Here is a 12,143-nt window from a genome sequence, read left to right as displayed (position 1 = left end):
CTCTCTTTATTCCTTCTTTCTTTAATCCTTCTTGCTTCTTTTTAAGACCGACAGAAAAAGAGACCAGCAGAGAAGGTAATCAGTTTCTCCTCCTCTTTTCCTTATTTTCTTTCTCCTTCTCCTTTTTCTGTTCTTTCTTCTTCTTCTCTCAGACCGTAACCCACCAAACCAACTGAACCCGTAGCAGGCTGAAACCCAGAACATGCTTGAACCCGTGGACTGTGACCAGTAGCACCCAGCTCAACCCAATCATCCCATGCAAACCTCGGCAGCAATCCAATTACCGAAACCCACCAAATCTGAAGCTCGGAACCATAAACCATGATCTAACCTCATCGAAGCCAGGAAGATCTGTGTACAACCGTGGCTGGAACACCGTGACCCAGCCGAGTCGAACGCCTTTAGCCCAGGAAACACGAACCATGATCCAAACCTCCTTGCTCGGCGATCTCAGCAAGCTTGTAGCTGAACCACCGAGACCCAGCTGACCCATAACGCTGAACCCAGTATTGCCGTAAGCTCGAAACCAACGAACCAGGACCTTAGACCCGTGCATGAGCCCATGCATGACCCACTGGAATCCATGCAGCCCGGCCCTCGGCAGATTCCAGCCACCATCAACCCGTGAGCCAGCCCAGCACCACTACCCAGCCAAGCCGACCCAGTGGACCCATGGCACCCCCGTGAACCCAGAACCAGCCGTGAACCCGCAGCAACCCCGAGAACCCAAGACGCGTGACCCAGATTTCCTGCAATGGCTCGAACCCATGCGTGATCCACCATGACCCAACCAATCCGTGGACTTGAATCCATGCAGCCGAACCTTAGCAAGCATAACCAGACCCAGTGACCGTTTAGTGTCCGATTGCTAGGGTGGTGTCCAGTAGAGTCTAGAACATTTCCCAATCGATTGTAGAGAAATCGAGATCTGAGTGGCGCATCGGAAGGCATGGAAGAAGGAAAACTAACAGACCTGCCGAGAAGAGAGTAGAGGATGGTGAAGACCCATTTGCTGCCGAGCACAGTGGGGCCGCGAGGTTGGAGTACTGGGTAAAGCCACGAGCAATAAAGAGAGGGGCTGGCAAGTTGCAAGCTTGCACTTTGTGAACACTGTGTGAGTGTGGAGCTGAAGAAAGCTGGTGGGTTCGGATCCTATAACTCAGACAAGGATGAAAACGACTTCGTTTAGGGGATATGATTGAAGGAGTGTCAGAGAATGGATTCTGACTGGGCTAATTAACTAGGTATTTTAGTGTTTATTTAAAATATGATTATGGGTACTTTGAAATTATGATCATTGTGTGGGAGTGTGTTTTGTGGGTTCTCTGAATGTGTTTTGTGAGTTTAGTCAATTTAGAAAATATATATTTGCATAATATTATTTTATGAGTAATTCTTAAATTATAATATTAAGTGATTTAGTAAAAATAGAATTGAATATTTTTATTATAACATATTTATGTATATTATATTTTGAAAAAATATATAATCAGTACATATATATAAATAGCTTATTATACTATATATATATATATATATATATATATATATATATATATATATATATATATATATATATATATTTATATTTATATTTATATAAATATATTCAGTACATATGCATGTATATATATATATACATATCAAGTACTATACTATGCTTTTTACATACATATATATGATTATTCTGTCATTTTAAAAATAAAGAGCAAAGTTATATTAAATATAATAATTACTTATAATGATGTCTATTAAGAAATATTATTATAATATTTATGTAAATGGAAAAATACATAATTGTGATATAATTATATAAGTGTTGATAAAAATTGATAATCTAAGCTATTAAATATAGATTGTTTTATAGGAAATGAGATAAACTAATAATCATAATATAAACGATTTTCCAAGTAAAACAATAATTGTGTCATTGTGAATATAATAGGTAATATTTCTGAATGATGATGAATAACACTTTATGTGTATATGCATTTATAATTATGCAGATGACGAACTGAAAAACAGTACAAAAGAACTGTGAGTATTCCTTACTCACTCAGGGTGATACAAGTAGAGCTTTCATTAATGTTTGATTTCCTGCTTTATTTAATAATTATGCATCTTGTTTGTAGCATATTGTTTGTATTAGGCCATGTTTTAGTTTTAGGGCATAGAAACAGATAGGAAACCGCGAGAGAGTGACAGACAACCCAGCAGGTGGGTTTGAAACTCTGTGAGGATGGATTGAGACTCTGCGTGAGATAGACATCCATAGTGGGATTTGAAACCCTGTGAGAGATAGACAACCCTTAGTAGGTGGGTTTGGTACTCTGAGAGGGATAGACAACCCAGGAACTGATGGCCTTAAAGAAAAGGATCCTCAGTGAATGGCCGTAGCAAAGATAAGGATTTCAGATTGTCATCATATTGTTGCACTGCATTTTGTTGCATCGCATAGATTTAAATAAATCAGCAATCTTTTATTATTGAAAGCAGTTGACTGACCCATATATTTATATATGGGCGGTTTAGGCAATTATGCAGGCACGAAAGATTAAAGCTCAAGAGAGGTACTAGCTAAGGATGCATGTTTATATTTTGTTTGTAGTCTTTTATGTTTATAGCGTTTTATGTTGACAAGCTTACTAGTAATTTATATGTATGCTTTCGTGTCATTATGGACACCTATTTCCTTGTAATTGTTACAAGTATTTTCTAATGAGAATCTAGAGGTATTTATTCTAAAGGCTCTAATGTGTTATTTAATCCAAGACTATTAGATAAATTATATTTTCCGCTGCCAGTTTATACTCTGATTATGTAGTAATGTCACGTGAAAATTGAAATTTTCACTTACGCCTTTTTTGTAAAAGGCGGGGCGTTACACACATACTCGTCCTGACATTGCTTATGCCGTGAGTGTAGTCAGTCAATTTATGCATAATCCTAGTGAAGATCACATGGATGCAGTAATCTGGATACTAAGATACTTGAAGGGGTCACCAGGAAAGGGACTAATGTTCTCGAGGAATAGCCATTTGAAAATTAAGGGCTATACAGATGCAGATTGGGCTGGAAGTATCTCAGACAGAAGATCTACCTCAGGTTATTTTATGTTTGTAGGCGGAAACCTAGTCACTTGGAGAAGCAAGAAACAAAAAGTAGTAGCACTTTCTAGTGCTGAGGCCGAATTTCGTGGAATGGTGAAGGGATTGTGTGAGCTACTGTGGATCAGGAGGCTTCTTACTGAACTTGGATTTAATCCTACTTCAGAAATGGAGCTTTTCTGCGACAATAAATCTGCCATTGCAATATCTCACGATCCAGTCCAACATGACCGTACAAAGCATATTGAAGTGGATCGACACTTCATCAAAGAAAACTTGGAAGAGAAGATAATCTGCTTCCCATTTGTGAAGTCTGAAGATCAATTAGCAGATATCCTCACTAAGGCGGTATCAAGTAAAGAGTTTTACAACTCACTTAACAAGTTGTGCATGAAAGATCTATATGCTCCAACTTGAGGGGGAGTGTTGGCGTGAGTTGTAAAGTCAAAAGTAAAAGACAAGCGTGAGTTGTAAAGAGTCAAAAGTAGAAGACAGGAAAATCTAGGACATAGACATGCCGTGATTACAGGCGTAATTATAGGCATAAATTGCGTATAGACTAAAAGTAAGACAAATGTAACTCTATTTAAAGAGTATTCAATCAAATGGAAGAATAAGAAAACAAGATTTTATCCCTAATTGTTGACAGCTACAAGATCGAGTGAGCCCCATACGGAGTTTGTACTGCATGCTATGAACCATAACTACTAAACTTCCAAATAGTAAAATATATACAATATAACTTGTATATTAATTAATCAAATTATTGAAGAAAAAAAAAAGATTATCCAGCACTCTTATTCTCTATTCATTTGACAACAAACTAATCAGTACGAAAAATCTGATGACATATATAAATGATTAATTTGTTGCATTATTGGGCATATATATATATTTTATTTTATTTTTTTCATCTTATCTGAGTTCCAAGCAAAAACAACATGGCATACTTGTAACTTCTTAATTAGAATAAATTGACATTGTAACCTATAGGGGAATTAACCACATAGAAAATTCTATCACAAACCAAAACTCTCTTCTGGCACTGCCAAACATACACTCCATTTGGTTATTAAGAAAACGTAGAGGAAGAAAAATATTCAAAAATAGATTTATGAAAGCTATTAAGATTATTTTAGTATTCAATCATACAAGCAAAGTGCCAATCATAGGATTGAGAAAATTAATAGCGACCCAGATATATACTACCTTAATTTACATCAAAAGACCTACAAGAATGTTTAAAAAACATGTAGTGTATTAAAAAAAAAAATAGCAAGAAAAAGGAGTGATGGGGACCAAGGAACATTATCTATATATATATATATATATGATCATCATGCATGGACGTGGCATAAAAATATATAACTAAAAATCATAAACCAAACATCATCATATATATGCCAAGCAATGGAGATTACAAATCAATAAAAATGGGCATTCAAGCAAGACCTCAACTTGCTTAGGAAAAAAAAATAAATGAAAAGAGAGAAAAAGCATGACCTCAACTTTATTAGTAAAATAAGTGAGAGAGCACATGCAATTTAACATTAAACAACTTACAAAAGCTCGATCAACAAAGTCTAATACATTCACCAATTAATTACGTACTTCGGGTAGACTACAGATTGCAATGTACGCCTACATGTATTCATAGACGCATATATACGTGCATAAATGCATACATACAGCATCAGCAATTGTCGTAGCAAAGAACCAAACTCATCAAAATGATAATATATTAATAATTATATATATATATAGAGAGAGAGAGAGGGAGAGAGAGGGGCACTAACACTGAATTGAACGAAGCTCATGAATGATGACGACCTATAAGCACGTATAGACAGAGAGAGAGAGAGAGTCAGGGCAGATTGAAGCCTTAGGCGAATTAGGCGGCTGGCTAAGGCCTCTAATAAAAAATATTAATAAAAAATTATTGTTTTTTTTTTTTTAAAAAAAAGGTTTTAATTCCCATCAATACACTTTAATAAGTCCCAAAATATGGTAAAAATAAAATTAATAAATGCATTAATATAATGCAGAGCCCAAAATAAATGAAGATTTATTTCTAAAAAATAAAAAATTGAAGGCCTTACACCTTTTACCAAAGTTTAAGAATCAATATAGAAATAAAAAATAAAAAATAAATTAAATTAAATAAATGCTAAAAAGTAAGAAGATGGAAAGCCTCGTTAAAAAAAAAAATTAATTAAGTCCAACTGTCCCAACGTTGAAATTTGGCACGCTAGTAGAGCCATCTGTAATTGTACGTGAATGGAAGTGAATGAATGTCAACGAAAAAAAAAATATAGAATGAAAAATAAATAAATAAATGCTAAGAAGTAAAAAGATAGAAAGTCTCGTTCAAAAAATAAGACTTAATATTAACTCCAACTGTCCACAACGTTACTTAAAGTCCAACATTCAAGAATCAATATAAAATGAAATAAATAAATAAATGCTAAGAAGTAAGAAGATGGAAAGTCTCTAATTAAGTTTTCATTTCAAATTCTACTCTTTATTATATATATATATATCTCAATTTTCCTATTTAAGTCAATCTTATTCGAATTTGAATTTCTCTCTTCTTCTTCATTTTCGTTTTTTCCCTATAACTTACTATTCAAGTCCTTAAAATCATTCCGTTTCTGATCGGTGATAAAAAAGAAAAGAAAAGAGGGTTAGTACCCAAAAACTCAATCAATCAATTGCATTAATTTTTTTATTCGGTTTTAGGAAATATTTTTACAGTAATTTGCCTTTCCTTGTGCAAATTAAAAGTGTTAGTGTTAAATAGTCCTACCATAAAGATTAAAGAGAATACGAACTTTAACAAATCAGGTTTTATCGTTCTATTTTTTTAATTTATTTTATTATAGTCAATATATTATAAATCGTGTTTTAATTTGTAAACACTTTTAGTTATAAATGTCTACTAGAAAATATGCTTAAGGATATATGAAAAACTGAAAAAAAAAAAAAAAACAAAAAACAAAAAAAAACAAAAAAAAACAAAAAAAAAAAACAGAAAAGAAGTAGAATTTTATATTTAATTTTAAATAAAATAGCTCACATAAACTTCTTGCATAAGGTCTCAAAATATATCATGTAGGTCCTGGAAAGAGGTTTTTGGCTATAAAGAGAGAGAAGAATGAGAGGGAAAAGCACATGTTTTATATTGGCAAATGCAAATATGGAATTGTATCGACCAAATTCACCTAATAAAAATTTAATTGTCTCTTAAAAGGGGTTTGATTCCTACACTTCACCGGTACAACAATTGCACAACACCACCTCACATGGGGGTGAGCTCCACACACTAGGTCCCACCCCCATGTGAGGGGGTGTTGTGTAATTGTTGTGGTGGTGTTGTAAATCCATCATTTTCCCTCTTAAAATTTCACTCAAATCTCTCTCAAAATTCTCCTATTTTTGGACCTCCCTTAATTTTGCAAAAATCCTTCATCTAAAAGTCACAGACCATTTGAAAATTGAACCAAAAATAAAATTTTGAAAATTTATTTCAAAAATTGCATTAGTTAAAAATCTAAATCCCTATTCTTTAATCGCATGAATTAAGTCCCAAAATTAAAACCTTATTTTTAATGGCATTAAAAATATTCCTACATTCCGGAAAAATCACATTAATCAAATTTAATTATTGTTGATTCCATAAAAATCAATACAATGTTTTTTTTTTTTAAAGTAAATACAACGTATTATTAATTTCAAATATATATTTGTTGATATTAAATTGAAATCTTAAAATTATAAAGGATCTTGGAAAATGTAAATATGAGAATTGTACTAACCAAATCCATCAAATAAAAATTAAAAAAAATTCTCTCTTAAAATTTCACTCAAATCTCTCTCAAAATTCTCCTATTTTTGGCCCTCCTTTAATTTTGAGAAAATCCTCCCTCCAAAAGTCACATACCATTTGAAAATTGAACCAAAATTAAAATTTTGAAAATTTATTTAAAAAATGTCATTAATTAAAAACCTAAAACCTAAATCTCTATTCTTTATTTGCATGAATTAAAGTCCCAAAATTAAAACCGTATTCTTTAATGTCATTAAAAACATTTCTACATTCCGTAAAACTCACATTAACCAAATTAAATTATTGTTGATTCCGTAAAAATAAATACAATGTATTATTATTATTATCATTTTGAAAGTAAATACAATGTATTATTGATTTCAAATATTTGTTTATATTAAATTAAAATTTTAGAATTATAAAAGATATTGGCAAATGTAAATATGGAATTGTATTAACCAAATCCACCTAATAAAAAATTTAATTCCCTCTTAAAATTTCACTCAAATCTCTCTCAAGATTCTCTTATTTTTGGCCCTCCCGTAATTCTGCAAAAATCCTCTCTCCAAAATTAAACCAAAATTAAAATTTTGAAAATTTATTTCAAAAGTTTCATTAATTAAAAACCTAAAACCTAAATTGCTATTCTTTAGTCATACTTTTTAAAATTACGAACCGTAACAAACTGAGAGCACATGTAATTTAACATTAAACAACTTAGAAAAGCTCAACAAAGTCTAATACATGCACCGACTACTTCGGGTAGACTACAGATTCCAATGTATGCATACATGACATTACATGTATAATGATGTATTCATATATAGACGCATATATACGTGTATAAATGCATACATACAGCATCTGCAATTGTCGTAGCAAAGAACCAGAGTCATCAAAACGATAATATATATATATATATATATATATATATATATATATATATATATATATATATATATATATATATATATATATATATATATATATATATATATTACTTTTACATATTAATACTATTAAAACAAAAAAAAAAAAAAGAGAGAGGAAATGTTAATTAGTCCATCTAAAGGCCTGGTTATGTCATTAAACTTAGACAACATTTTCCAAAATAATTATCTTACACAAGTATCCGTGTGAGTTTTACTCACTTGAGTAGTAGGTTTCCACCTGGGAATCTTCCAAATACTCTCCAACCTCCAAATCGGTAAGAAGAGCTAACATTAGCCTCTAACCTTGAGCTAAGAAGACCCTTAAGCCCTAAACTATTCAAAAGAGGCTTACTGTCTTCTATCGAACGTTCGGCCGGAAGGGGTTGAACGTTTTGCCTCGATTTTGAACACTCGGCCAGGAGAGGTCAAACGTTCGGTTCTAAGCAAAAACCCATTCTAAACCAAAATTCCCTTCCAGACTTCATTCCGACACGACCTAAGGTCCTTATATGATTTGTAACATAGTCCTAAACCACAATAACACTCACATTTAGAACATTATACGTCCAACATCATTAAGCTACTAATCCATCTCTAATTTTGTATTAAAACCAAAACCTAGCTAGGGATTCAAAACTCAAGCTATGCTACAAAAAATAACTAAACAATATATAAGAAGTAAGATTACAACCTAATAACACTAATAAAAACAAGTTAGGCTAGGAAATTTACCTCATTTGAAGAACAAAGGACTAAGAGAGCTCCTTGTCTCTCCAAATCACTCTTTCTCTCTTTCTCGCTCTCTCTCACTCTAGGAATAAATTGATTTAAGGGGCAGAAATAGGGTGAAGGAGCAAGGGTGGGGGTACTTATAGGTTAGAATCACAGAGGATAAAACTGAGGTGTTATTTTTCAATATTGTCAGTCATCGAACGTTTGGTGTATTATCGGACATATGGTCTTAAGGTTTTAAGCGAATGCTCGGCTGCACTATCAAACGTTCTAGTCTAGAGCTATAGTGGAACGTTCGGCTGTACTATCGAACGTTCTAGTATAGAGCTATAGTCCAATGTTCGGCTGTACTATCGAACATTGACTATCCAACTTCAAATGTTCTAGTTTCCACTCGATTGTTCGAGATCCAACTCGAATGTTCGTCATCGAGTGTTTGATGTCTCACTCGAACATTCGGGCTTCACAAGAACTCTTAAAAGTCCATAATCTCACACTTTACAAATTGAGAACCAATCCTAGCATCCTTAAGTTATAATTAGAGCATGCTTAAGTGCTTAATCCTAATTTGTGTTTAGGGTATTACAATGAGTCAGCAAATCCTACCGTCCAATCAATGGTTAAACCATTCGAATAGTTATGTGAAAGTACCATGCAAGTTGGAGAGAAAAGTAACTGTTCAATCGGCATAAAGTAACCTATCGAACGGTAAGGCGCGAAGTCACGTAGGATACATTGAAAAATACTAGCAATCGAATGGCACGAGCATCGATCTATCAGTCACAGGCTACGTTTGATTTAGATAAGTCCAAAAAGTTGCAGAAGTAAGAGGGGTGTTATATAAGCATATTTTTTAAGCCCTAGCGACCATTTGGTCTTCAAGAGCCACATAAAAGAGAATGGAGAGTGTGTGTGTGTTTGTGTGATGGACCCATATGTTTATATGTTTAATAGTTGACGATAGACTTAGAACCAAAGGATCCCTCCTCATTGTAGTTGTACGTAGTAATAAAAAAGGCTTGAAAGAAAATTTGAAACATAAAAAAAGTTTTGATTAATCGATAATTGATGACTCAATGTATCTAAGGAGTGCCTTAGCATATAAAAGTGAAAAAATTAACCAAAAAAAGAAGTTGAGTGCATAAATAATTATTAAAGGGAGTGACTTTATTAATATTCCAAAATGGTCTCATCATTATTCCAGATATTTTCCCATTAATAATTCAAATCTAATATATTAGAATTGTTTTCGATATGGTACGAACAACACGTTCTTCTATGCTCCTTTGTGAAACTATAGTTATTGCAAAACAAACAAGGTCCAGAGAACTCGTCGGAGGGAGGCCAGCGGGTCTCACTCCAATGCCTAAGTCAAACTCTGAGGAAACAAAACACCCAATACACAATAATTCAGTCTAGTTTTCATACCTGGTGTAAAGGTTCATTTCTTCCCCAGCATGGCCTAACCGCGCCGCCAGAGCTTGATTTGGACTTGGAATATTAAATGGACTAGAATTGGGATTCTTTCCTTATTCGTCTTAGAGCAATATCTTAACCAAATTTCTCAGGATTGTATACGATATGGGATTACTCAAAGTTCTAACCTAACCGCCTCCTTCCTCAGTGGCCGGGTTGACACCTCAATTTCCAAGGCACATTCTTCCTGAGACTCATTATGGGAAGTCAGACTCCGGGCTTGGGGCATGCTCATCCCTGAGGTTAGATCTAGGTACAGCGCCAATCACGTATCCCTGGAGGTAGCCATTTCTAGGAGTAGCTTATTGCGCGTTTTCCAAATGGGCTCTTTTTTCAGGAGACACATCGCATAGGTCTAGGCTCATACTTCTTTTTGGGCCAATGCCTGTGCGGAGGCCCATGACCTTTGAGTGGGGCTAGACTAAACTAGATCATTCCCAGCATAATACATATATGTGTAATCTCCCTTTATATTCCCAAAACATTTTCCTTAAACGTCCTCCATTACTTCCCATATGTGTGCAACTACAATTGTATATCACTATAAATCCTATTTATAATTTTTTTTTTTAATTGCTTCATAGAAACTATTATCTGCCAAACTATCTCCCCCATCCGTATCTACCAGGTAGGGGTAAGTAGAAAGTGAAAAGTATGCCACGTATCTTCTCCTTTGATCATTCTACTATTCTGATGCAAGGCAAAACTTAAATTGTTTTGATAGCGTATGATAGCAGCATAAACTAAGAATTGAAAATTGAGAAAGAAATTTAGAAAGAGAGGAAATAACAAATAGGGAAGAGAAAGACTTTCGTTGCCCCAAATAAGCAAACAGAAAAATAACTCTAAAAGACTGAAATTTAATTGATACTTCAAAACTGAATTGTTCTTTTGAGTACTGTGTATCTCTTATAAACCAGCGAACAAAGAAGATCTAAAAGAATTAGCTCGAGTTCAAAATGAAAAAAGAAGAGACTGTTTATTTGACCTTACACTCTTGATGGTTGAAAGTTCACAAGGCATGTGAACATGCCTTATCTTATAGAAATGCTTATTTTATAGAACCCATCCTAGCTTTCTCTAAACCGATAAGAGCTACTATTAAGAGAAGGGATAGAGCTAATGGGTTATAATTTATTATTTATTCCTCTAACCTTACAGTAGGAAGAAAGCTACAATCCAATCTATTTCGTTCTGTCTTTCTCCTCGCTACTCTTACTTTATAGTACCCTGGGAAGACTCTTTTCTAACCAATCACCAATAGATTGGAAAGCACCCCAGAGGGAAAGCAAACTGAAGAAGGAAAGACATATAAACTAAGATATACTCCTAATTTAACAAGGAAAAAGAAAAACCCAATTTTTATTGAAAATGAAAACTAAAAAACATATGCATAAATATTGAAACGGAAAACTAAATAAAATAAACCAATACCAATATCAAGATTTTGCTTAGGAAAATTTGACAGAAAATTTTCAATCTCAAGCAAATCAACATAATTACTTTTCTCAAGCCCCATTAATATATTTTCACTCTTTGGACTTTCATCAAACACAAGGCGGACATCATTCTCTTCAACTATTTTTATGGTATCAAGAAATAAATTTACCTCCTCCAATAGATCATCTTCGTCAGGATAAATGTCATAGATTGGTGGAGAGACCTGATGTGTTTTAAAATAGTTACTCGCAAGTGCACGAATCGTTTTGCAATATAGCGTTATGCAAGTGCGAGGTCGATCCCACAGGGAATTGTGTTGCGAAAATTAATCTCTATTCAAACTAATCCTATTTTAACCTAGTTCCAAATTTAGGGGTTTTTTATAAAAGAAAACATGAACAAAAATAATGAAGATAAAGGGGTCTAGGGTTTTGGAATCCACACTCACCAAATCATATCAACCTAATCTCATGCTCATCACACTTATTCGAGGTTGTCACGTATAAATCTTAGGTATGCTCTACATTGCTTCAAAAATCATTTAGATCATTCAATGATTTCGTTCATAGCACAAATCACAAAGAGTACCAATTGAAATCCAAACATCCAATGTATCATTCAATCACAATG

At 33.6% G+C, this 12,143-nt stretch overlaps 1 protein-coding gene across 4 annotated transcripts in view; it reads right to left on the bottom strand.

Moving 5' to 3' along the window:
* Nucleotides 1-12,143, bottom strand: part of LOC133880437 (FT-interacting protein 3-like) — a 56,903-nt gene that overhangs the window by 36,672 nt on the left and 8,088 nt on the right. For 2 of the 4 annotated variants that reach the window (XR_009902285.1, XM_062319383.1), the window contains exons 2-3: nt 11,683-11,736; nt 4,904-4,937 (exon numbers count right to left, since the gene is read on the bottom strand). The gene's annotated coding sequence lies outside the window, so the exon portion shown is untranslated. Of the gene's footprint in view, nt 1-4,670; nt 4,801-4,903; nt 4,938-11,682; nt 11,737-12,143 lie in introns of those variants that run through there. The other 2 variants (XR_009902286.1, XR_009902287.1) reach the window with 2 other exon arrangements.

Source organism: Alnus glutinosa, chromosome 10 (genome assembly GCF_958979055.1).
Source record: "Alnus glutinosa chromosome 10, dhAlnGlut1.1, whole genome shotgun sequence".
Taxonomy (NCBI): domain Eukaryota; kingdom Viridiplantae; phylum Streptophyta; class Magnoliopsida; order Fagales; family Betulaceae; genus Alnus; species Alnus glutinosa.
This window is presented reverse-complemented; position numbering and strand designations above follow the sequence as displayed.